Below are 24,573 nucleotides of genomic sequence, written 5' to 3' on the forward strand. Positions count from 1 at the left end.
ATCAATCAATAAATGTCCTTTAAGTAAAACCTGTCACTTTTTGAGATATGATTTTATTCTGGAATTAAAAATGCCAATTTCTATAACTATTAATAGTACTAAAATTCGTAGTAGCAGATTCTTATTTTGCAAATTGCAAATAGCAAATTTTAGGTAAAATTAAAATTTCGGACATTGACCACGAAAATCTAACGTAGATGGCGCTATGAATTTACACCCAAGGATCAACAACGCTGAAATAATGGACACTTCACTCCTCTTTCCTCTTCTGTCCTTGATTGTTTAAGGAACCGCCCACCTCCCACTCTGGCGCCCTGATCGGACCCTTTGCTCTTCCGTCTGAATAACAGGTATGTTGTGTTATATTTTTCAGGGTTTTGGAATCCTTCCTGTGTATGTGTACGTAAATTTATTGAAATATTTCAATCGAATGATTCCCATGTTCGTAAGTTGATTGAGCTATTTTAATCATATTTATAATTTGCGCCGAGATTCAGTCGTAAGCGAGGGAAAAAACTTGGACCATTTGTTAGATCTGTAATCTAAATAATGGTATTTAATATTAAAATTTACGTGTTTTAGCTCAGTAATTTTAGATTTGTAAATTTTCAATATTCTGCTGTTACTGATTCCTCCGTCATGCAACTCGCTTACCAAGTATAATTTTACTTTGTGCTATGCTTCGGCTTAAGATGGCTCATTGCACCGATCAGATTACGGTGTCCTAGATTTAATTTGTAATAGGTAGTTTACCTATAAGCCTTGTTGATTGGGACAAGTTCTAGTTACATATGTTTATAATTTTTCACTTTTTATCAGTAATAAATGCTACTGTAGGTTTCAAGATCAAATTTCAAAGTTCAATACTTCAGCGCAATCATGCCCTGACTCGTGTGAATAGCTGTGAAAAGTCAGTAATAAGGTATATATATATATTTCGTCTTTTGAGATGATTATATTTCGTTGTTCCTGTTATTTGCTAGAATATGTAGGCTACTGCTGCTGTCTATTTTGTATTTAGTTATATTCATTAGGGTCAATTCTACTACAATAGGCTTTATCGTGACTTTCTAACTGTTCGACTGTTTAGTATCCTAAGTAGTATTCTATGTATTAAGATTACGTACTCTAAAAGAAAGTAAGTCTGATCGAACTTTGGAAATGATCAATTTACAACCTGGAGTAAGTTGAGTGCATATAAAGTTGAGAATGAACAACAATTATTATATCTATTTATTCCACAAATAAAATCATGAATTGGATACTTCATAGTTTTGCCCAGAATCTGCTAATTAAGTATCTAAGCAAATTTCTTCCGGTAACGCCTGGGTGTTTCAAATGTACCTATGTACTGTCTTGACGTTGTTTCTTATGGTCCGTAAAAGTAAGGATGGTGTCAAACGACGCATTCTTTTCCCCCAAAAAATGTTTGACGTAATGCTATAAGTAACTCTAGGGTTACTAGCAAGGGGGGAATTAAAATGGTTAACTTGGATAAACGTTACTTGCCATTGTACGTCTCTCTTCTTACGCTTTCATACCTGATCTACAGTTATATTCGCATCAGTCTCCATACCCCCACAATTTAGTTTTAAGTGCTTCTGTGGGCTGTCTCATGTTGAAGACGCAAATTCTGAATTTCCCGGTAGATATCGTTTTAAAATAGCTGTTTTAAGCGCAAATCCACGTGGCACAATGTAGTGCTCGCCAGAGCAGAGGATCGTGGAGAACACATGTAATTGCAAGCGAAGGTGGCCACGGTGGAGCAATAACCTGAGTGAGTAAAAATTAATTCTGTAAAAAACAACCGTAAACAAACGTGTGTGGGTGAAGAGTTTTCTACGAATGACTCCAGAGAAAATAGGTGGGGAAATTTTTTTCCAAACTGTCTCAAGTACCGTTCTACAAAGGCTCCAACGGCCAGCCGAAGCAAGTGGTGGGGCAGTCATAGCAAAAACCGTACAAAGGTTCTGGTGTTTTGAACGTTAATAACGATATAGTCTCTGCTCTTATTTGCGGGGCATATACAGTATATGTAGTTAGAAATTGTTACAAATGCAGGGAATTGTTGATTTTAGACGACCGCACTTCTGCAAATTTACCCAAACATTTTCTATTTTATCATATCCGATAGTCAACTTGAATTGGTTGCAGAAAATTTCACAAAGAATTGTGCATAGAACAAGTAGAAATTGTGAACTTGACAGGCATAGTATTCTCATTCATAACGTGAACTAACATTTATTATTCAGATAATTTGATTATTGAAACCTCATCATTTATGAAATATGCTCAGTTCCCAAAGCAATTAAATATTGATTTATGATAAATTTAACTGACTTTTAATGCATGTAATCAATGAAGTATAAAGAGCAAAATGTTCGGAAATGATTTAAGCGTTAGTCATACTATATACATGCGTCCTCAACAGGTGAATTACTTATGTTAAATACTAATGTCATTTACATTAATGAATAATTTTGATAATCGTATCAATGTTCATAAGGTATTTAATTTGAATCCTGCGATTTTGTAAACGCATACTGGGATTGATGTAGTGGTTTGTGATTTTATTTTGCATTCAATAGGTTTTGCCAAGAGCTTAGTTTGTTATAAAGTTATTGCTGATTAATGATAATTCATTTACATTGTTTTCTACATAATTATGCACAGACCTATCCATTCTCTCCTTAATATTCACTGACCGGTACCTTGAATTACTGGAATCTTCCGGATTAACTGGAATCCTCGGGTAAAGACTGAAATCCCCTCGAAAATTATCGAAATCCCCTACAATATCACTGCAAACCTTTAGAAATCGATATGGTTTTATTAAAATAGGTAATTTTCTGTTTTTATCATTTATATTTCTTTATATATTTTCAGGTAGAACCTTGCTTAGGGGTTGTGACCTGGGAAGGAGGTCAGGGGGCTTGCCCCCGGCTAGGGGCTGTGACCTGGGAACTGTTAGGTTAGGTGGGTTTGGTAGGTTTTGTACCCTTTTATGTATTGTGTAAAGGGTATATAGAAAAATGCTTTAAAATACACATTTTATTCAATTAATTTACTAAATGTAAACTAATAAAAACATAATTTATCGATTTCTAAGGGTTTGCAGTGATATTGTAGGGGATTAAGGTAATTTTCAAGGGGATTCCAGTAATTCGTGGTTCCTTTCACTGACCTATCAAAGCTAATAATGACGGGAGGTCATAGGTCATTGTCCATGACTTGAATCCATGACCAATAGTTTCTTAAAACGAATTAGCTTAAGGTTTTACATTGCATATGCGTCTCTTTTGTTTTGATCCTCGTGCGACCATTGGGACAATTATTGGGTCTGTGACTCAATTCGACAGCCGCGTTTAGCCACTTGGATCATTTGGCTGTCTAAGACTATTCGTCACCAGAAATGTGAATACAGAATGGCCTCGACTTAAACTTAATTGGTTCCAAGAAGCTGTTAAAGTTTAATTTTGTTCAAGTTTTGGCCTAGGATAGGCCTAACATGAATCCCATGCCTAGGCTTTTGCCTATCATTTCCAGCTGCCAAGTCAAAAAATAGCCGGGTTTCATATGAAATAGATATCAGGTTATTACAAATGTCGTTTTGCTTTCTGTATTAAATGATACAACATTATCATTATATTATTTCTTTATCTTATCTTTATTTTCAGTTGGATGTGGGTTTGTATCAATGTTTGTAAGTCGAATGTTTGTAAGTTGAGGCCCTTCTGTATAGCATGTGCAGTGCGTTTCCCTCCAAGCTGTTCTTTCTACTTTTTCATTTTCTTTTATCAGTAGTTATATTACACGTTGCAGATTGATAAAAAGGTAAAACTAACATTTTGTTGGCTTACATGGATTCAAATAATCTTTATGAAAATTAAGAATTCCTTTTAGTATATTTCAATATGGGAAATATTTTATTAGTTTAAACATAAAAATCGAAAAAAGAAAAGAAATCTAATTTATCAAAATTGAAAACTTTTGTTCATATACTTGTACGCAATTCCTCCTAAGATATTCTAAAGTGTTTTAAACCGTCGTATTCAAGAACATTTTTCTTTAGTCGTCTTCTCTCGTTTTAGCTTGATTGGGGATGAGCACCCCCAACCCCATATGGTACCCCGCTTTCAGCTGTAACATATATTAACTGTATTGGCAAGCAGCTCTAACTGCAACTATGTCTGCGCTTTCTTTTGTGACCAAAAAATACTTTAGACTAGGAAAACATTCTCGCATAGCACAAACTTTTTGTTTGGAAAACATTCGCTCTTAGCACCAATGGCTGTGTGCTCCAAATCACAATGAATACACTATATTCGTAGATAGGATACAAAGGATTTAATGATTACTGCATAAAGTGCGCGTTGCTTATTTGGTAAAATACTTACAGGATTGGATGAACCCCAAAGATTTTTGCGAAAATACAATACACCTGAGAGAATATATGGTATATACTGAACGTACAATTATTCTAAACAAATTCAGGATCCCCTTCTAAATAGGATTATACGATTGCGTCGTTTATCATTATCACCAAAAAAAATGTATTATGTTCGTACACTATATGGAATTGGAATAAATCAAGTACGGTATTTTCTTAATGCTTCTTAGTGTTGGTAAAGAAGTTTGAACAGACGAATGTATTTTACATCGGTTGCATTGTGTTCATTCTCTGTGCGGATCCGTCCGTTACATTGTACCATTTGTTCACGGCTCCAATTTTTGATACTTGAATCTTTTTTGGAGATCTTATCAAAAAAAATATGAATCCATCGTTGTAGATATTTTTACTTGTGCGTTTATTTGGATCTGTTTCCATTTTGAAGACCTGATGGCTAATGTGGCAAGCCTGTGCTGGCGTCAACGTAACTGCCTGGCGATCCCCGGACTGGGATTAAGTCTCTCGCTCAAGGTCGCTAGTTACTAGGGTGTCTTGCTCAAGGTCGCTAGTTGCTAGGGTATCTTGCTCAAGGTCGCCAGTTGCTAGGGTGTCTTGCTCAAGGTCGATAGTTACTAGGGTGTCTTGCTCAAGGTCAATAGTTACTAGATGTCTATAACCTAACCATCCTTAAGAGCTAAGGATGGGGGATTTTGGGGAAACTTATAGGTCTACCTGCTGAGTCATCAACAACCGTTGCCTGGCCCTCCCTGGTCTTAGCTTTGGTGGAAAGGAGCTGGAGCTCTGTATTGACCAGCTAGCAATTGTCTCACTCTTGCTTTTGCCATTCATTAAAAGCCTTTAAACCTTTAAACGTGAGGGCGAATAGAATTAAGTGAAACTAATCTGGATTTTTTTTATAAAACAATGCAAACTACCTCAAAACACACTTTAATCACTAAGAAAAAATTACCAAACTCTATATAGGCAAACCATATAATCAAAACAAACTGCCAAACAGACGACCTATTTGTCTTGACAAATGGGCGGTGATGATAATTTGTCGAGGCGAATGCTCCCATTACGAATTTAATAGAGAGCAATGTACAGACAGCTAGAATTTTTGCCTAACTTTTGGTTGACATACGAAAACTCTTAGGGCTCTCTCTCTCTCTCTCTCTCTCTCTCTCTCTCTCTCTCTCTCTCTCTCTCTCTCTCTCTCTCTCTCTCTCTCTCTGCTCTGCTCCTGCCTCCAAATATAAAATAAGTTCTTACGTATAATGTGGCTGGTCTTCCTACTTCGCCCATAGGTAAACTACCCCCCCCCCCCCCCCGGACATGGAGATGATAAGGCCATTACGTTCCAAATGCCTGACTTTGTTCTTTCAAATTTCATTACGAACAAAAGAGTTCTTTTTTTACCCTCGAAATTTCAACTTTGAGGAATAAGGGTTTTGTAATCAGTCGTAACTGTGAAAATGGGTTATGATAAGATGTCTACCAAAATTTTCTGAAGGTTTTTCATAGAAGTCTTCATTTGATTTTGAACACCTAATTCCATAGCAAGTAAAATCCTATACTCGATGGTAACGGGATTTGGGTACTTTTTTGTCCAAGGTTTAAATGTTACAAGTTTAGACCTTGCTTTCTTCAATCATAAGTTGCTAATATCGAATTGTTGTACTTTCTGTATTCCAGGTACTTATTTAAATTTTATCATTTTAATTACCCTTAAGTTCCAAACTTAGGCATTTGCTTTAGTTGCATCGAGTTTCCAGCTTTAAATTAATTTATGTAAATCACCTCTGACTGCACTAATTAAATTATGTCTGCTTTTTCCTATGCAAACGCATATCAGAGGTGATATTAGTTTACAGCATCAAAGGATATTCTTTTGATCGCTTAATCGATCATTTGTAGCTGAAATTTTCCGAATTCCGGAGTAGTTCAATTCTGGTAGGTCAACAAACAATACAAATAGATTCTCTTAGACTTTGTAGGCTTTCGGTGAAATTTTGAATCCGTATTGTCGTAAATTTACAACGAACCCGTAAAATGTTCGTCCAAATGTAAATCTATTTGGGCATTTAACTGAGTTCCCTTATTATTGACGGTACATTCTATACACTACAATCAAAACTGGCATATACTAGATGATGATGATGATGATGATATACTAGGTCATTGGTGATTACTTTGTCCGACCAAATATGGCAGCCCATATGAAACAGAAGGTCTTTAATTTTTACATAATAGGGTGTGAAGGATTTTTTTTTTTTTTCAGAAACGACCATAACAAGGCCGGTGAAACTTAGTCCTTTAATAATACTTATTTTCGATTTTTTCATCTTTTATATTAGACGGGCAATAAATCTTTATTTTACTTACTCCATGTTTTGCTAGTTTTGTACTTTTTTTTATTAAACCATTACTAGAGCGAGAAATTGCCTGAATTTCCCAAGGAAATATAATCGGAGCTAAAACAGAAAAGGTTCATTATCGGTAGTTAGATCTTGAACGGTTTTGAAAAGCTGCGCTGTTTGCGGACTCTTAAAAAACATCGCATACTTTCTTTCAAAGAAATAGGCACGGTTTATGAAGTTTTATGAATTAACTTATACTAGATATGAAGTTTTTTCAAAGTAACTAGTACTGGTTGTTAACTCTAAACAAAATTTTTCTTTAAACTCTGCTGTCGAGGCGATTTGTTAATTAGGCCTAATTTATGTAAAAAAAAAAAAAAAAAAAGGAAAATGTACCGGGATAGGTTATCAATATAGATTTTTAGTGTTCCTTTTTGACAAGTGCAAAGATTTTTAAGCTTCAGTTTTTAATAATACGATGTTTTTAAATATGGAAATAGTGAAATTGAGCCAAAGGTCCAATACTAACAAACTTTTTAAATTTTCAGTTCGCTATGTCTGTTGATTAAATATCTTCCGGGACTGATTAATTAGCACAATTTATTCCTAGTGTGGTTAGATATATACCCATCGATTCTATAGATTTTTTTTTCTTTTTTCTACAAAAACAAAAATAATGACAAGTGGGCCTTTAATTGCTGTTTGTCTGCAGCAAACTTTCTGAACTTGAACTCTCCTTCCTCTTCAAACCTTCAGTTTTGTTCAGTTCAGGTAGATTGTCCGGAGCTTGTCCCCGGAATGGAGTTTTGTGATGGCATGTCTTATCCCCCAGGTGACTTCAGATGTGGGTGACATTTGGGTGTTCTAATTTGGTCTGTCAATAAAGCTTTGCGTCGGCTCTGTAATTGTTGCTGCCCATTTCAGGAGCCAAGAAATTCTAATCGGAAATTCTCCGTAAAAATATATTATTCTCAGCCGTATATCAGTGAAATACAGGCGACCGCAGTTTTACCCTGCTTTGATAGTATCTTTAACGTCTTGGTAACATTACTCCTTGGCAACATTACTCCTTGGCGTCAATATATCCGTTTTTAAAACGGTAAATACCTGGCCACATTTATTCCAGGTTTGTTGCCGACTTTGACCCTTTTTCAAGTGAAGAAGGAATTTCAAACCCCGAACTACAAGTTGGAAGCTCTTTAATGGCTAAAGCACGCTCTCTCCAGTTACTTACGTATGTTAAGTGAAAGTCCGGGAATAATTTCCGACTGTGCTTAGTCAATGAGATTTTGCACAGCAGTAGCTAATGCTTCCTGTACTGTGCCCGTTCACATTGCTGAATTATTTATTACTGAAAAACTGCCGTTAAATGGCATTAACGTATGTACTGTTTCCCAATTGGTTATGGCATCCAGTTAATAGAATATCAGGTCCACTGCAGTTCAAAATAGTATGTAGTTTAGCTCGTCAACCTGTAGAAAAATGTTCATAATGCCATTGTTTAGTTTTGCTGCTGTTATCTGCTTATTTTACATAAATATAATTCTTTGCATCAATAGCTTTTGTTTGTTCTATTATGATAGGAAGAATTTTGGCTCGATTTAGGGTTTCAAAGTTTAATTGAATAGAAAAGTAAAAGTGCCAGCTAAATTCTATGATGTATGTAGCAAGGGCATACACCTATTCTCTAACAAACAACCGAATTGACTATTCACTCAGTGTTCATTTTGGCGTTTACAATTGAGCAAACCTGTTCTGTAATAAACCGCAAAATTGGTTGTGCCGCTTATTTGGGTGTCCAAACAATGAAGTCCCCATATACCAAGGCACTTCCCCCAATTTTGGGGGGTAGCCGACATCAACAAGAAACAAAACAAAAAGGGGACTACTCTCTACGTTCCTCCAGCCTAACCTCCCACAATTCCACCACAGATGAAGCTTCATAATGCTGAATCCCCTACTGCTGCTACCTCCGCGGTCATCTAAGGCACCGGAGGAAGCAGCAGGGCCTACCGGAACTGCGTCACAATCGCTCGCCATTCATTCCTATTTCTAGCACGCTCTCTTGCCTCTCTCACATCTATCCTCCTATCACCCAGAGCTTTCTTCACACCATCCATCCACCCAAACCTTGGCCTTCCTCTTGTACTTCTCCCATCAACTCTTGCATTCATCACCTTCTTTAGCAGACAGCCATTTTCCATTCTCTCAACATGGCCAAACCACCTCAACACATTCATATCCACTCTAGCCGCTAACTCATTTCTTACACCCGTTCTCACCCTCACCACTTCGTTCCTAACCCTATCTACTCGAGATACACCAGCCATACTACTTAGACACTTCATCTCAAACACATTCAATTTCTCTCTCCATCACTTTCATTCCCTACAACTCCGATCCATACATCACAGTTGGTACAATCACTTTCTCATATAGAACTCTCTTTACATTCATGCCCAACCCTCTATTTTTTACTACTCCCTTAACTGCCCCCAACACTTTGCATCCTTCATTCACTCTCTGACGTACATCTGCTTCCACTCCACCATTTGATGCAACAACAGACCCCAAGTACTTAAACTGATCCACCTCCTCAAGTAACTCTCCATTCAACATGACATTCAACCTTGCATCACCTTCCCTTCTCGTACATCTCATAACCTTACTTTTACCCACATTAACTCTCTACTTCCTTCTCTCACACACCCTTCCAAATTCTGTCACTAGTCGGTCAACCTTCTCTTCTGTGTCTGCTACCAGTACAGTATCATCCGCAAACAACAACTGATTTACCTCCCATTCATGATCATTTTCGTATACCAGTTTTAATCCTCGTCCAAGCACTCGAGCAGTCACCTCTCTCACCACTCCATCAACATACAAGTTAAACAACCACGGCGACATCACACATCCCTGTCTCAGCCCCACACTCACCGGAAACCAATCGCTCACTTAATTTCCTATTCTAACACATGCTTTACTACCTTTGTAGAAACTTTTCACTGCTTGCAACAACCTTCCACCAACTCCATATAACCTCATCACATTCCACATTGCTTCCCTATCAACTCATCATACGCTTTCTCCAGATCCATAAACGCAACATACACCTCCTTACCTTTTGCTAAATATTTCTCGCATATCTGCCTAACTGTAAAAATCTGATTCATACAACCCCTACCTCTTCTAAAACCACCCTGTACTTCCAAAATTGCATTCTCTGTTTTATCCTTAATCCTATTAATCATTACTCTACCATACACTTTTCCAACTACACTCAACAAACTAATACCTCTTGAATTACAACTCATGCACATCTCCCTTACCCTTATATAGTGGTACAATACACGCACAAACCCAATCTACTGGTACCATTGACAACACAAAACACATATTAAACAATCTCACCAACCATTCAAGTACAGTCACACCCCCTTCCTTCAACATCTCAGCTTTCACACCATACATACCAGATGCTTTTCCTACTCTCGTTTCATCTAGTGCTCTCCTCACTTCCTCTATTGTAATCTCTCTCTCATTCTCATCTCCCATCACTGGCACCTCAACACCTGGAACAGCAATTATATCTGCCTCCCTATTATCCTCAACATTCAGCAAACTTTCAAAATATTCCGCCCACCTTTTCCTTGCCTCCTCTCCTTTTAACAACCTTCCATTTCCTTCTTTCACTGTCTCTTCAATTCTTGCGCCAGCCTTCCTTACTCTCTTCACTTCTTTCCAAAACTACTTCTTATTCTCTTCATATGACTGACCCGTCCCTGACCCCACCTCAGGTCAGCTGCCCTCTTTGCCTCACGTACCTTGCGCTTTACTTCCACCTTTTTCTCTCTATATTTTTCATACTTCTCTATACTATTACTCTGCAGCCATTCTTCAAAAGCCCTCTTTTTCTCTTCCACTTTTACCTTCACTCCTTCATTCCACCATTCACTGCCCTTCCTCATGCTGCCTCCAACAACCTTCTTGCCACATACATCACATGCAATCCCAACAAAATTTTCTTTTGCTAACTTCCACTCCTCCTCTAAATTACCAGTTTCTCTTACTCTCACCTCGTCATATGCTATTTTCAACCTTTCCTTATATTTACTTTTTACCCCCGGTTTTATTAGCTCTTCAACCCTAACTAGCTCCCTTTTACATCCACCTACTCTATTCCCCCACTCTTTTGCTACAACTAATTTTCATTCCACCAAAAAATGATCAGACATACCGTTAGCCATACCCCTAAACACGTGCAAGTCTTTCAATCTTCCAAACTTTCTTTTAGTTATCAACACATAATCCATTAATGCCCTTTCTACTACTCTTCCATTTGCCACTCTTACCCATGTAAGTCGCGGGCGATATTTACCATCAAGAAATATTCCATTGTTAATTGAGAATGTTACGGAAGCGCTTTTAATGGAAATTATTCTGGTAGCATTTTCCGTGGTGGAATTTACCTTCGCTAGGATGTACTGTGGTAGAATTTTCTGTGGAAAAATTTACTGGACAACTGAAAACTATACGGAATGATTCTTTACGTTTATGATTCTTTTGATACGCTATTTGAAGAGCTTAATATTGGCAGTTGGGCTGTTTCTAATTAACCTTGACTAATGTTGATATATCAAGAGTTACTCTTGTCGAAAGATATTTTTTTTCTGGAAGTATACGTTTAACATGTTTGATTATAGGTATTCTTATATTAAATTCAAATAACGTCGTATAAACCACTTAAACGAATAAGTTTCCTCGTAACTCGAATATCCCTCCTCCCCCCCCAAAAAAAAATGATTTCATATTTATCGAGGAAGTAGACAATATTTTTGCCCCATTAATACGTGATTCTTATGTTTTTCTATTCTATAAGATACTTGATTTGTAACAAAAAATTGAGAAAATATTTTCAATTAGGCCTTTATTTATGCACATGTCGATATTCAAATTTTAAACAATATTATCCAAGGCTTGAAGTAACTCCTAATATATTTCGATTACTATTATTACTAGCTAAACTACAATCCAAGTTGAAAAAGCAGGATGCTATGCGGCATATTTCTTAAGTTTGTTTCAATGTAAAGACTATATCGCGTAATATTTAAAATGGTACGAAATGCTGTTCTAGACACAAAAAGGAATGAAAATAATGGCTGTTATCCACGGAGTTGAGTTGAGGGCTGTCAAGCACACATGGTAAGATGTTTGACTAATTTTGTGGCAATGGCAGTGTGTTTACATTTCTTGTCAAATATTTATATTTTTTAATTTTCTAATATATATATATATATATATATATATATATATATATATATATATATATATATATATATATATATATATATATATACTGTATATATATATATTTTTCACGTAAATTAGATTAATTGAGATTACCGTATCCGCCAGCGACGCAATGGCACGAAAAAAGGCGGAACTTTGGGAGGGAGAAAAAAAACCACGACGACGGATTGACGCGAAGGCCGATTCACACGACCCGTTTTCTTTCCGACAGGCTGGGTGGTGGCTAACCTCCGTCAAAATGTTGTACATTCACACGAGGCATTCCGTTTCCGTTTACCAGCGCGCGGTTTTCATTGTATATTTAGAATCTGTCACGTGAACACCGAGTAAATTACGATAATTTTGACACTATAAGATGTTGATTGATAACTGTGTTGATAAAATAAGTTATGGAACTTCATTATACTTTATGCACAGCCAAGAATATTAGAATTATGATAAATTCACCTATTTTATTTAATGCCTCTCCAGTCATTTTCCACATCTTTTATTTATGTAAATTATTTCTATACATCTTGTTTGCCATGTCAAACATCTCCTCATACCCTTGAAAAGATTCAATTAACCTCTCATACATGGTGTAAACAACAAAATAACTAATTTCTATGACTCTATACTATGAGGAAAAGTCGGGATTGTAGGCCACAAAACGAACGGGTACGATACAGGTCCTCATTCACACAAAACATCATCCACCCGTTGGTTGCGACGGATGGCTAACGTCCGCCAAACCGTCTGCCTAACGGGTCGTGTGAACAGTTGCATTTGAATACACGTAAGAAAGCTAGACGCCGGTTAACCGACGGCCAGCCTGTCGGAAAGAAAACGGGTCGTGTGTGAACGCCCTTCCGGCAATGACGAAGAACTAATTTCTAACATATCGTCTTCCTCACAGAATATTTAACATATTGCGTAGATATAATGTGCTTAAGTTTATGTTGCATGTTAAATGAGGAAATTAATTAACTTGCGAATTATGAATTCCTTACTAGTGTAGGTTACCATTCCTTTCCGGGAATTGCTTTTCAAATAATAAGAAAAAATAACAGTACATAGCAGAATTGTTATATATAATGTCAGCAGAATATCAGCTATTTGTCTTTGAGAGTTAATTGTAGATTTTCTGAAACAGTGCTTAACATTTTTCATGGTTACATGATCTACAGTAGATTACTCTGTACCTTCTGAGATCAACACATTTCCTAACCCAATTACTATTAAATGCAAATGGGCTGTTCCAGATATTAGATGGACCACACTTGTCCAGATTATTTTTAATTTTTACAATCCATTTCGACTTAAATTCATTGCTATCGTGTAACTTTCTTGATAGTAAATACATGGTGTGGCATAACTTATGTTGTTTATCTTGATTGATCCTGGACAGGCTTCGTACTCTGAGCACTCTTTCCCCCCCCCCCACTCTCTCTCTCTCTCTCTCTCTCTCTCTCTCTCTCTCTCTCTCTCTCTCTCTCTCTTATACTTCTGTAAATTATAAAGGTGTGATAGCATATCTACTGAAGGGAAGGAAAAGGTGAACTAGTAATTTTAGTAAGTATAATATAATAAACAATCGGTGGCCAGTTCTTCACCGCTGGGTTCAACCGACTTAGTTTGTCATTAAATCCTTTGAGAAGAAAACTGAATCAATTTTGAAAAACCATAAAATGTTTGTATTATACCAGTACAATGTTATAACTTATTGGGTATGAAATTTTAAAGAATCTTAATAAAGGAAATTTATACCTAGAATGTCCATAGTTTAATTCAGTTGTTTTAGTTGAATGACGTGCCAAAGCAAGCATAAATTTAGTCCTTGATATGAAAAATTAAGAAGCCTAGGCTTCACTTTCCCTGTCTTAACATCGTGATTCTGTGGCTTAAAGGTTTCCTTACTAATCAAAGGGAAAGTGCACAAGTTGCTTGTGCACTTAAGCTTTTAACAAAGGTCTGTTATCTTAAGAGTGGTGTGGCATATGTAGATTAGTGTGTGAAAGTTTTCTGATTGTCTGCAAATTATATCGATGAAATAACTTATTCATTGAAAAGTGTATTGCCTCGATGGTTTTGTTACTCCAGTTATGATATATATTAGTTTGTTATATAACGATGAATTGTGCATGCATATTAAGGTCTATAAATTAGATTCATATAATGTAGGAGGAGGATGGTTTAATGACTTTGCTGAACAGTGACACACTTGCTCAAAAATTGAATTATAAAGTAACTAAACATCTTCCATATGGACTAAATTAAGTAAGCTTATCTCGCACTATGTCTGTTCCTGAAAATAGAAAGGAAATGTGTGAAAATAGATAATTGAATAATTGTGGAGGAGTCAGTAGGTTAGGTTGTAGTCTTACGTAAAATAGTATTTATTGGTACCCAAATAAAACTGATTTTGATAATTGAATTGTTTTCAAAGTCATGATCCCTTGCAAAATGGTTCAAGTGATGGTGTTAAACCACATGACATTGCATAAAGAGAACGGTAAAAAATTTATCCTAAATGCACTAATTGTGTAGTTGAACTCCAGATGGGTTTTACGGTACTTTTCTTTGCTAAGACAGTAAATTGAGTCGATATACTCCTTGTGCTTCTAAATTTTGTCAAATCTTTAAAATTGCCTGCAAACAAAAATTGATAGCTTAACCGATTCCACTAAGGTAAACAGATTACCTTTTTTTTAGGTGTCTCCAGATCCACTGCTGTGAAAAAAAAGGACGTCAAGATGCTTGATTTTGACCGAGATGACTTTTACTGATAACCCTAACTACAGTAATAGCAAATCGAGGCTTGCTTACATCCATTTTCTGTGTGTTGTTACTGACTGAAGGAACTTATCCAGAGCAGAGGGACTACTCTTGACACACGGGATTTATTAGAAAAACTACATTTTCATCGACTACAAACAAGGTACCGGGTTAACTAATTATATGAATCTACTTACAGAGAAGCTTTGACGATTATAATTTACCACGCTCATTATATCCCCCAGAAACATTGCTATTGCACACCATGAAGTTTCGAAATATTCGACCTGTAATTTCAATGTTTACATTCTTTCAGTAATTAAGACTATAAGGGTGAACTCCAATGAACTTTACTACCTACAAATAACATTTTGCATTAATTGAACACTACAGAATCGCCGTTCTAAGATGCAATTAAAAAAAATATCAAGACAACTTGGCAGCAAATACAATTATTATGACTTGGAAGTTAGATATTTTGGTTATGTACGAAGCAAAGTTGATAATTTGTGTCGAGACCCCAAAATTTATTCTAGGTTTGTATTCTTGCCATTTTAATATTTATTTATAGAACATAATTTTGGGTCTTCTTGCTGTTGTTTTTCTTCTGGTTTGTAATTGAATTTATTGTCTTAAGCATTTCTTGCATTTTTATCTGGGCTTGGATGGATACAAATAACAAAAAGAGCTTTGCTATTAAAAAATACCAATCATACTAAGATGGTTGCAATTTACATGGTAACATGAAGCAAGGTGAATATATAAACACATGTCCATCCATCCATATACCAAGGCACTTCCCCCAATTTTGGGGGGTAGCCGACACCAACAATGAAACAAAACAAAAAGGGGACCTCTACTCTCTATGTTCCTTCAGCCTAATCAGGGACTCAACCGAGTTCAGCTAGTACTGCTAGGGTGCCACAGCCCAACCTCCCACATTTCCACCACAGATGAAGCTTCATAATGCCGACTCCCCTACTGCTGCTACCTCCGCGGTCATCTAAGGCACCGGAGGAAGCAGCAGGGCCTACTGGAACTGCGTCACAATCGCTCGCCATTCATTCCTATTTCTAGCACGCTCTCTTGCCTCTCTCACATCTATCCTCCTATCATCCAGAGCTTTCTTCACACCATCCATCCACCCAAACCTTGGCCTTCCTCTTGTACTTCTCCCATCAACTCTTGCATTCATCACCTTCTTTAGCTGACAACCATTTTCCATTCTCTCAACATGGCCAAACCACCTCAACACATTCATATCCACTCTAGCCGCTAACTCATTTCTTACACCCGTTCTCACCCTCACCACTTCGTTCCTAACCCTATCTCCTCGAGATACACCAGCCATACTCCTTAGACACTTCATCTCAAACACATTCAATTTCTGTCTCTCCATCACTTTCATTCCCCACAACTCCGATCCATACATCACAGTTGGTACAATCACGTTCTCATATAGAACTCTCTTTACATTCATGCCCAACCCTCTATTTTTTACTACTCCCTTAACTGCCCCCAACACTTTGCAACCATCATTCACTCTCTGACGTACATCTGCTTCCACTCCACCATTTGCTGCAACAATAGACCCCAAGTACTTAAACTGATCCACCTCCTCAAGTAACTCTCCATTCAACATGACATTCAACCTTGCACCACCTTCCCTTCTCGTACATCTCATAACCTTACTCTTACCCACATTAACTCTCAACTTCCTTCGCTCACACACCTTTCCAAATTCTGTCACTAGTCGGTCAAGCTTCTCTTCTGTGTCTGCTACCAGTACAGTATCATCCGCAAACAACAACTGATTTACCTCCCATTCATGGTCATTCTCGCCTACCAGTTTTAATCCTCATGTATAGGCAAAAAATTGTTTTCATAAGATAGACGTGAAATAATGTATAACCCAGATTTCCAGACAGCTTTAGTGACTGAGCGATGGTTGTACATCGTTAGGCTACCATCCCAGGAAACTATCGCCAGCGAACATTGGCTGAATTAAGCTTAGTTTTTGTGTTGCAGACTTGGAGGATACACTTTTCTTCGTATTAAACATTCGCCTGGTCATTGCCCCATTTTTGGAAGATTGTTGACATTACGGTTGTGGTGGCCGATGCGGTAACGTCCCTGACTGATGATCACCAGACTGGGGTTAGTCCCGCTCAAACTCGTTACTTCCTTTGGTCTCTGCAATCTCACCGTTCTTGTGAGCCAAGGATGAGGGGTTTGGGCCAGCCTATAGGTCTATCTGCCGAGTCATCAGCAGCCATTTCCCTGGTCCTAGCTTGGGTGGAGAGGGAGCTTAAGCGGTGATCATATGAATGTATAATTATATTGTCAGTCTCCAGGGCATTGTCCTACTTGATAAGGCAATGTCACTGTCCCTTGCCTCTGTCATTCATGAGCGGCCTTTAAATCTTTAAATTACTTGGATAGGATCTGGTTTAAAGCCTTGTTTTCAATATACAATTCTTTGAAATGGATCTATTTTATTAGTATTTGGATGGGATCTGCCTCAAAACCTTGTTTGCAAAGTGTCATTATTTAGAATTAATTTAGGGTTTTTTTTTGCTATTGAAGTATTTTGATGACGGCTACATGCGCTCCTTCTAAATACTATAGATATCATAGTAGCTGATAAATTTTTTTTTCTTTAAGTTTCATACTTTTTGTATTGTTAGCTTAGCTTTGGGAAAACAAAAAGTGAAGCATAATGTGTGTTATTTTCATGAATTTCCTGTTAACTCTGTATAAACAAAGAAGACATTGTTGTTCCTATACGAGAATGTGTATATTTGAAAGTAGCCCACCATTTACTTTGTGACTTTTAGGAGAAGGTGTTTTGTGTACAGTACTGTGAACGTATTTTTGTTCGTGGGTGCCAAATTTCGTTGTTTTATAAAAAAAAAAAAAAAAAAAATGATGGTTCGTGGATTCATAAATTCGTGGATTTCCGTTTTGGAACTTTTACCTTTTTGGTTATTAGTTGAACCCCAATTATGATAGTGTTCTTTTGCAATGCATGGCTTTTATTCATTTATTAAAAATTTTCATAATTGACACTAATGAAGGGATTACTTATCACTACAAATGGTTATAATGTCGCCGCCAAAAAAAGAAAATTACAGAACTACCCAAGTTCTTCTAATATAGCATTCCAAGCTAAGACATTACTCAAAATCGTTTGTTGTTACTCAGTGGTAATTAACAGCCTTTAAATAGAGACGAGATAACAGGCATATAACTTTCAAACATGTCGTTAAAAAACAATGATTTTAATTTTATTTTTATTCAGAAAATATATGAAAAAATTCAATATATAGAAAAAAATTTAAAAAAATAAACTAGTAATCTCTGTAAATGACTAAACCTACAAAAGAAAAAAAATAATAGTGCACATCAAAATAAAACATTCACAATAGCAAATAAAAATAATTAGTAATCCACAATGGTTTAGATTATGTAGGTCACCAAGACAAATCGAATGTGTCAAAGTTCAATACCTAAATCTGACCGTATATAAAAATTTTCGAACACCACGAAAATTGGTAGACCACGAACAAAAATACGTTCACAGTATTGTCGTAATCCTTTTCAGCTGCACCATTAAACTCGAGACACAGGTTTTTTGTTACGTAACATTATTCCATGTAAAATCAGATCTTTCTTCTCCAAACATAAGCCTCCTGTTGTTCGAAATGGGTATTTCTAGTCATTAAACCATACCCTTTGAAGCAGTTAGACAAAAAGAATTTTCATATCAATTATTTTGACTAAACATTGTAAGAAGAGGCTTGCAAGCCTTGTTCATTTGATCAGTTTAGAATAGATTGCAAAAAATCTCATGGCAGTCAGTTTGAAGGTTTTAATTATACGTAAAAAAAGGCACGAGGAACTGCTCGTTCGGCAAGTTGCTAAAGAGAGAGTAGTGCATTACCAGAATGTCCAAATCAAGGATCACCGGTGTTGGCAGTAGCACCAGGGTTGTTGGTGATAACTACTGTACTGTAGCTACAAGTAGACACAAGTCTTGTATATTACCTCATAATTTGCTCGGTCAGATTTTGAATTAGTAAAGGGCTATCATATAAATTTGATTCAACCATTATGGCGAGTATGGAATCATCAGCATTACTAACATAGTCTGGATTTCAATTAATGGACCGCAAAAAAATAGAAAAAAAATGCTTAAAGCTTAAATGATTTGTATATCGTAATACATTCAATCATAACATTTATAAGAAACTTTGTATCGATTTCTGATGTTCGTATCCATTTCTCGTTCTAGGAGTGGCATTGGGTTTCGGTAGTAAATCTCTTGAAGGCTGTGATAAGCACCGTAAAATTGGGTGTCTAATTTGAGAGCGAGACAGATTCCAATGTCATATATAAGATACAGTTAAGAGGCCGCCATGAGGTAAACACACTAAAAATAGTGCACAATATAATGTTGTGGCACCTGGAGTGCAATGGTCCAGGCTTTTACTTATGCCCAGCCTGGTTAGGATTAAAAAAAGAAATAATCAAACTGAAGAAACTATATTAATAAGATTTATCTTGTTTTATATATAAAAATTACGATTTATGAGAAAAACAATGTTAGTAATTTCAAATGAAATGTACTAGTAGAGATGGTTTTGCAAAGGAAAATTAACCACCGTAAACGATAAAGCATATTATTATTATTATTATTATTATTATTATTATTATTATATTATGTGTTATTGTTATTAGCTAACCTACAATCCTAGATGGAAAAGCAAGATGTTATAAGCCCAAGGACTCCAACAGGGAAAAAATAGCCTAGTGAGGAAAGAAATAAGGAAATAAATTAACGATATAAGTAATGAACAATTGAAATAAAATATTTTAAAAACATTAACAACATTAAAACGGATATTTCATGTATAAACTATATAAAAACTTGTACATTTTGACTTGTAATTCTGATGAAAGCTTTAAAAGTGAATTAATCAGCCTGTTGTTATTTGCAGGTGTTAACGGAGTCATGCATGACAATTGTTGCAAGAAGATGGGGAAAGTATTAGAGAACTAACGGGAAAACCTCAAAGTGAAAGGTAAATAAATGTGTTCTTTACATAGTTTAAACTACCTTCCTTTTGTACTGTATATATCGCAAAGGTCTTTTTACAAGGTTTTATCTCGAACTATGCAGTATAAAATTTTGAGTTTACAACATTGGAAGATTCTAAAAATTTTGTTTAAAGTGGAGTTCGTTATTTAAATTGTTTTTCCAAAAGAACTTCAAAGATGCAAGTTTTATTTCATTTTGGTGAAGGACCTCAACGAAACGGTCTAGATCCTCAGACTTATTTCTATCAACCACGACGTTTTATGAATTTTTTTTTTTTCGAAATGAAATCGTAAGTAATCTAGAGATCTGGAGGGATCGCAAACTGACTATGTATGTTTATTAAATATAGTATTTAATCATTAAATCTCAATATGCATGCAGATGCATTTTATTCGCAAGACATTGTTTATGATAAACACCCCTGAAAACTGTACAGCTTCCCAGTTTCGAACAAAATATATTGCTTTTCATATTTTGAGTAAATTTGCGATATTCATAGTCCATTTTGGTGGCTGTTGAAATTTTAATTGAAAAAAATAGTAAGGAACGCCGAAGGAATAAATACTAAAGTCTACATTTAAAGGCAAATGTATTAGAATTAAAATATCGAGAGTAAATTGAGCAAGGTAGAACTGGATTATCTATCAGTGTAGTCCGAGGATCAGTTCATTGAAAAGGACGAACGTACATACATACATATACCAAAGGCACTTCCCCCAATTTTGGGGGGTAGCCGACAACAACAAGAAACAAAACAAAAAAGGGGACTTCTACTCTCTACGTTCCTCCAGCCTAACCAGGAACTCAGCCGAGTTCAGCTGGTACTGCTAGGGTGCCACAGCCCAACCTCCCACATTTCCACCACAGATGAAGCTTCATACTGCTGAGTCCCCTACTGCTGCTACCTCCGCGGTCATCTAAGGCACCGGAGGAAGCAGCAGGGCCTACCGGAACTGCGTCACAATCGCTCGCCATTCATTCCTATTTCTAGCACGCTCTCTTGCCTCTCTCACATCTATCCTCCTATCACCCAGAGCTTTCTTCACACCATCCATCCACCCAAACCTTGGCCTTCCTCTTGTACTTCTCCCATCAACTCTTGCATTCATCACCTTCTTTAGCAGACAGCCATTTTCCATTCTCTCAACATGGCCAAACCACCTCAACACATTCATATCCACTCTAGCCGCTAACTCATTTCTTACACCCGTTCTCACCCTCACCACTTCGTTCCTAACCCTATCTACTTGAGATACACCAGCCATACTCCTTAGACACTTCATCTCAAACACATTCAATTTCTGTCTCTCCATCACTTTCATTCCCCACAACTCCGATCCATACATCACAGTTGGTACAATCACTTTCTCATATAGAACTCTCTTTACATTTATGCCCAACCCTCTATTTCTTACTACTCCCTTAACTGCCCCCAACACTTTGCAACCTTCATTCACTCTCTGACGTACATCTGCTTCCACTCCACCATTTGCTGCAACAGACCCCAAGTACTTAAACTGATCCACCTCCTCAAGTAACTCTCCATTCAACATGACATTCAACTTTGCACCACCTTCCCTTCTCGTACATCTCATAACCTTACTCTTACCCACATTAACTCTCAACTTCCTTCTCTCACACACCCTTCCAAATTCTGTCACTAGTCGGTCAAGCTTCTCTTCTGTGTCTGCTACCAGTACAGTATCATCCGCAAACAACAACTGATTTACCTCCCATTCATGATCATTTTCGTCTACCAGTTTTAATCCTCGTCCAAGCACTTGAGCATTCACCTCTCTCACCACTCCATCAACATACAAGTTAAACAACCACGGCGACATCACACATCCCTGTCTCAGCCCCACTCTCACTGGAAACCAATCGCTCACTTCATTTCCTATTCTAACACATGCTTTACTACCTTTGTAGAAACTTTTCACCGCTTGCAACAACCTTCCACCAACTCCATATAACCTCATCACATTCCACATTGCTTCCCTATCAACTCTATCATATGCTTTCTCCAGATCCATAAACGCAACATACACCACTTTACCTTTTGCTAAATATTTCTCGCATATCTACATAACTGTAAAAATCTGATTCATACAACCCCTACCTCTTCTAAAACCACCCTGTACTTCCAAGATTGCATTCTCTGTTTTATCCTTAATCCTATTAATCAGTACTCTACCATACACTTTTCCAACTACACTCAACAAACTAATACCTCTTGAATTACAACACTCATGCACATCTCCCTTACCCCCTTACCCTTATATAGTGGTACAATACATGCACAGACCCAATCTACTGGTACCATTGACAACACAAAACACACATTAAACAATCTCACCAACCATTCAAGTACAGTCACACCCCCTTCCTTCAACATCTCAGCTTTCACACCATCCATACCAGATGCTTTTCCTACTCTTGTTTCATCTAGTGCTCTCCTCACTTCCTCTATTGTAATCTCTCATTCTCATGTCCCATCACTGGCACTTCAACACCTGGAACAGCAATTATATCTGCCTCCCTATCATCCTCAACATTCAGCAAACTTTCAAAATATTCCGCCCACCTTTTCCTTGCCTCCTCTCCTTTTAACAACCTTCCATTTCCATCTTTCACTGTCTCTTCAATTCTTGCGCCGGCCTTCCTTACTCTCTTCACTTCTTTCCAAAACTTCTTCTTATTCTCTTCATATGACTGACCCAGTCCCTGACCCCACCTCAGGTCAGCTGCCCTCTTTGCCTCACATACCTTGCGCTTTACTTCCACCTTTTGCTCTCTATATTTTTCATACTTCTCTATACTATTACTCTGCAGCCATTCTTCAAAAGCCCTCTTTTTCTCTTCCACTTTTACCTTCACTCCTTCATTCCACCATTCACTGCCCTTCCTCATGCTGCCTCCAACAAACTTCTTGCCACATACATCACTTGCAATCCCAACAAAATTTTCTTTCGCTAACTTCCACTCCTCCTCTAAATTACCAGTTTCTCTTACTCTCACCTCGTCATATGCCATTTTCAACCTTTCCTGATATTTACTTTTTACCCCCGGTTTTATTAGCTCTTCAACCCTCACTAGCTCCCTTTTACATCCACCTACTCTATTCCCCCACTCTTTTGCTACAACTAATTTTCCTTCCACCAAAAAATGATCAGACATGCCGTTAGCCATACCCCTAAACACGTGCACGTCTTTCAATCTTCCAAACATTCTTTTAGTTATCAACACATAATCCATTAATGCCCTTTCTACTACCCTTCCATTTGCCACTCTCACCCATGTATACTTATTTTTATCTTTCTTTTTAAAAAAGCTAGCACTTATTACCATAATCGTAAATATAACTTTAAATAGGAAACAGGACAGGTTCAGTCTTAAATTACAGTTGATGCCACGAAAAATGCAGCGTCGGCTTTAGCAATGGACAACATTTCAGGAAAAATATATTTTTCTCTTCCTCAATAATCATAAAACTCCTAAAACAATTTATTAACGAATTTGATGCAGGACAAAGTGTATACTACCTTGAAGTAACGTTACTATTCTTGTTTGAAAGTGATAAGACACATTTGAGATATTAAAATATAAAGGTTGTGACCATTAAGTGTAGTGATCTCATGTGATGCATGAAATTTAATCCGTTAACAGCGTCACTGATTTTGCAATTAATTGGGTCAATCTAAGCGATTCGTACTTAACTTATTTAAACTTCAATCTCTGACCTAATACAACTGGAATCAAGATTTCTATGAATAAAAAAAAAGTTGCTACGCTGAATGTCCTTCCCTGTCTCCATGGGTATTGGATCATGTCCTAAATAAGTAATTGTTAAGACAGGTATGAATAGCCATTTGTTTTCTTTATGAAAGCGAGCTTTACATACGTATCAAATATAATTTTTACTTATGCACAAATAAGAATTTGTCGAGAACAGCAAAAAACCAAATATTCACGGAAGATTAGACATTAAAAATATATTTACGGTAAAATCATTTTGTACAGTAGTCGAAGGATGCTTAACCTATTTATAAATTTCCATTTTTAGGATTCTCTCTAGTAGCCAAAACATCTGTGGTTTAAAAGAAAATGGAAGACTATGATAGTAAAGAAAACGGATCGACTCAAGTGTGTGAAAGAAAATGTAATCCCATTTGATGACTGACACTCTTAATTCTGGTTATGAATATTTATATTTAAGAATAGTTATATATATTCTTTTACCCATTAAGATGTCTTTTTAACTGGGGATATAATAGAGGGACTTATGTATTGTATAAGTTGAGTGTATGTATCTAAGCTTTTCATATTTAAGTGGTTTTAATTGAACGAAATTTAGGTACAATTTTTCTAAACATTAATTGAAATCATACAAAGCATAGCAATAGTGCATAAATGAAAGTGATTCTTTGGTCATGCATAATTTTCCACATATATTATACGCTATTTCCAGCTCAAATTTAGGAACGGGATATTCTTGAATAGTGATAACAATATGGAACGTGATATCCATGAAGGTGGTGTACTTAGTGCTAAGTTTTTATCGCAAGACAACCTACAGGAATTTTGTCGAATGCATTCCTAAGTATTTAGAATATCATATGGAGCTCCTGTATAGGTTGTATACCTGACATATTTCTTAT

At 36.6% G+C, this 24,573-nt stretch overlaps 1 long non-coding RNA gene across 4 annotated transcripts in view; it reads left to right on the plus strand.

Moving 5' to 3' along the window:
* The first annotated feature begins 243 nt into the window (after positions 1-243).
* LOC137615179 (uncharacterized) overlaps positions 244-24,573 on the plus strand; it is a 441,588-nt gene continuing 417,258 nt past the window's right edge. For 2 of the 4 annotated variants that reach the window (XR_011039184.1, XR_011039181.1), the window contains exons 1-3: positions 244-350; positions 14,752-14,977; positions 19,815-19,898. This is a non-coding gene — a long non-coding RNA (uncharacterized lncRNA). Of the gene's footprint in view, positions 446-1,756; positions 1,778-14,751; positions 14,978-19,814; positions 19,899-24,573 lie in introns of those variants that run through there. The other 2 variants (XR_011039182.1, XR_011039183.1) reach the window with 2 other exon arrangements.

Source organism: Palaemon carinicauda, chromosome 21, assembly GCF_036898095.1.
Source record: "Palaemon carinicauda isolate YSFRI2023 chromosome 21, ASM3689809v2, whole genome shotgun sequence".
In the NCBI taxonomy this organism is placed as follows: domain Eukaryota; kingdom Metazoa; phylum Arthropoda; class Malacostraca; order Decapoda; family Palaemonidae; genus Palaemon; species Palaemon carinicauda.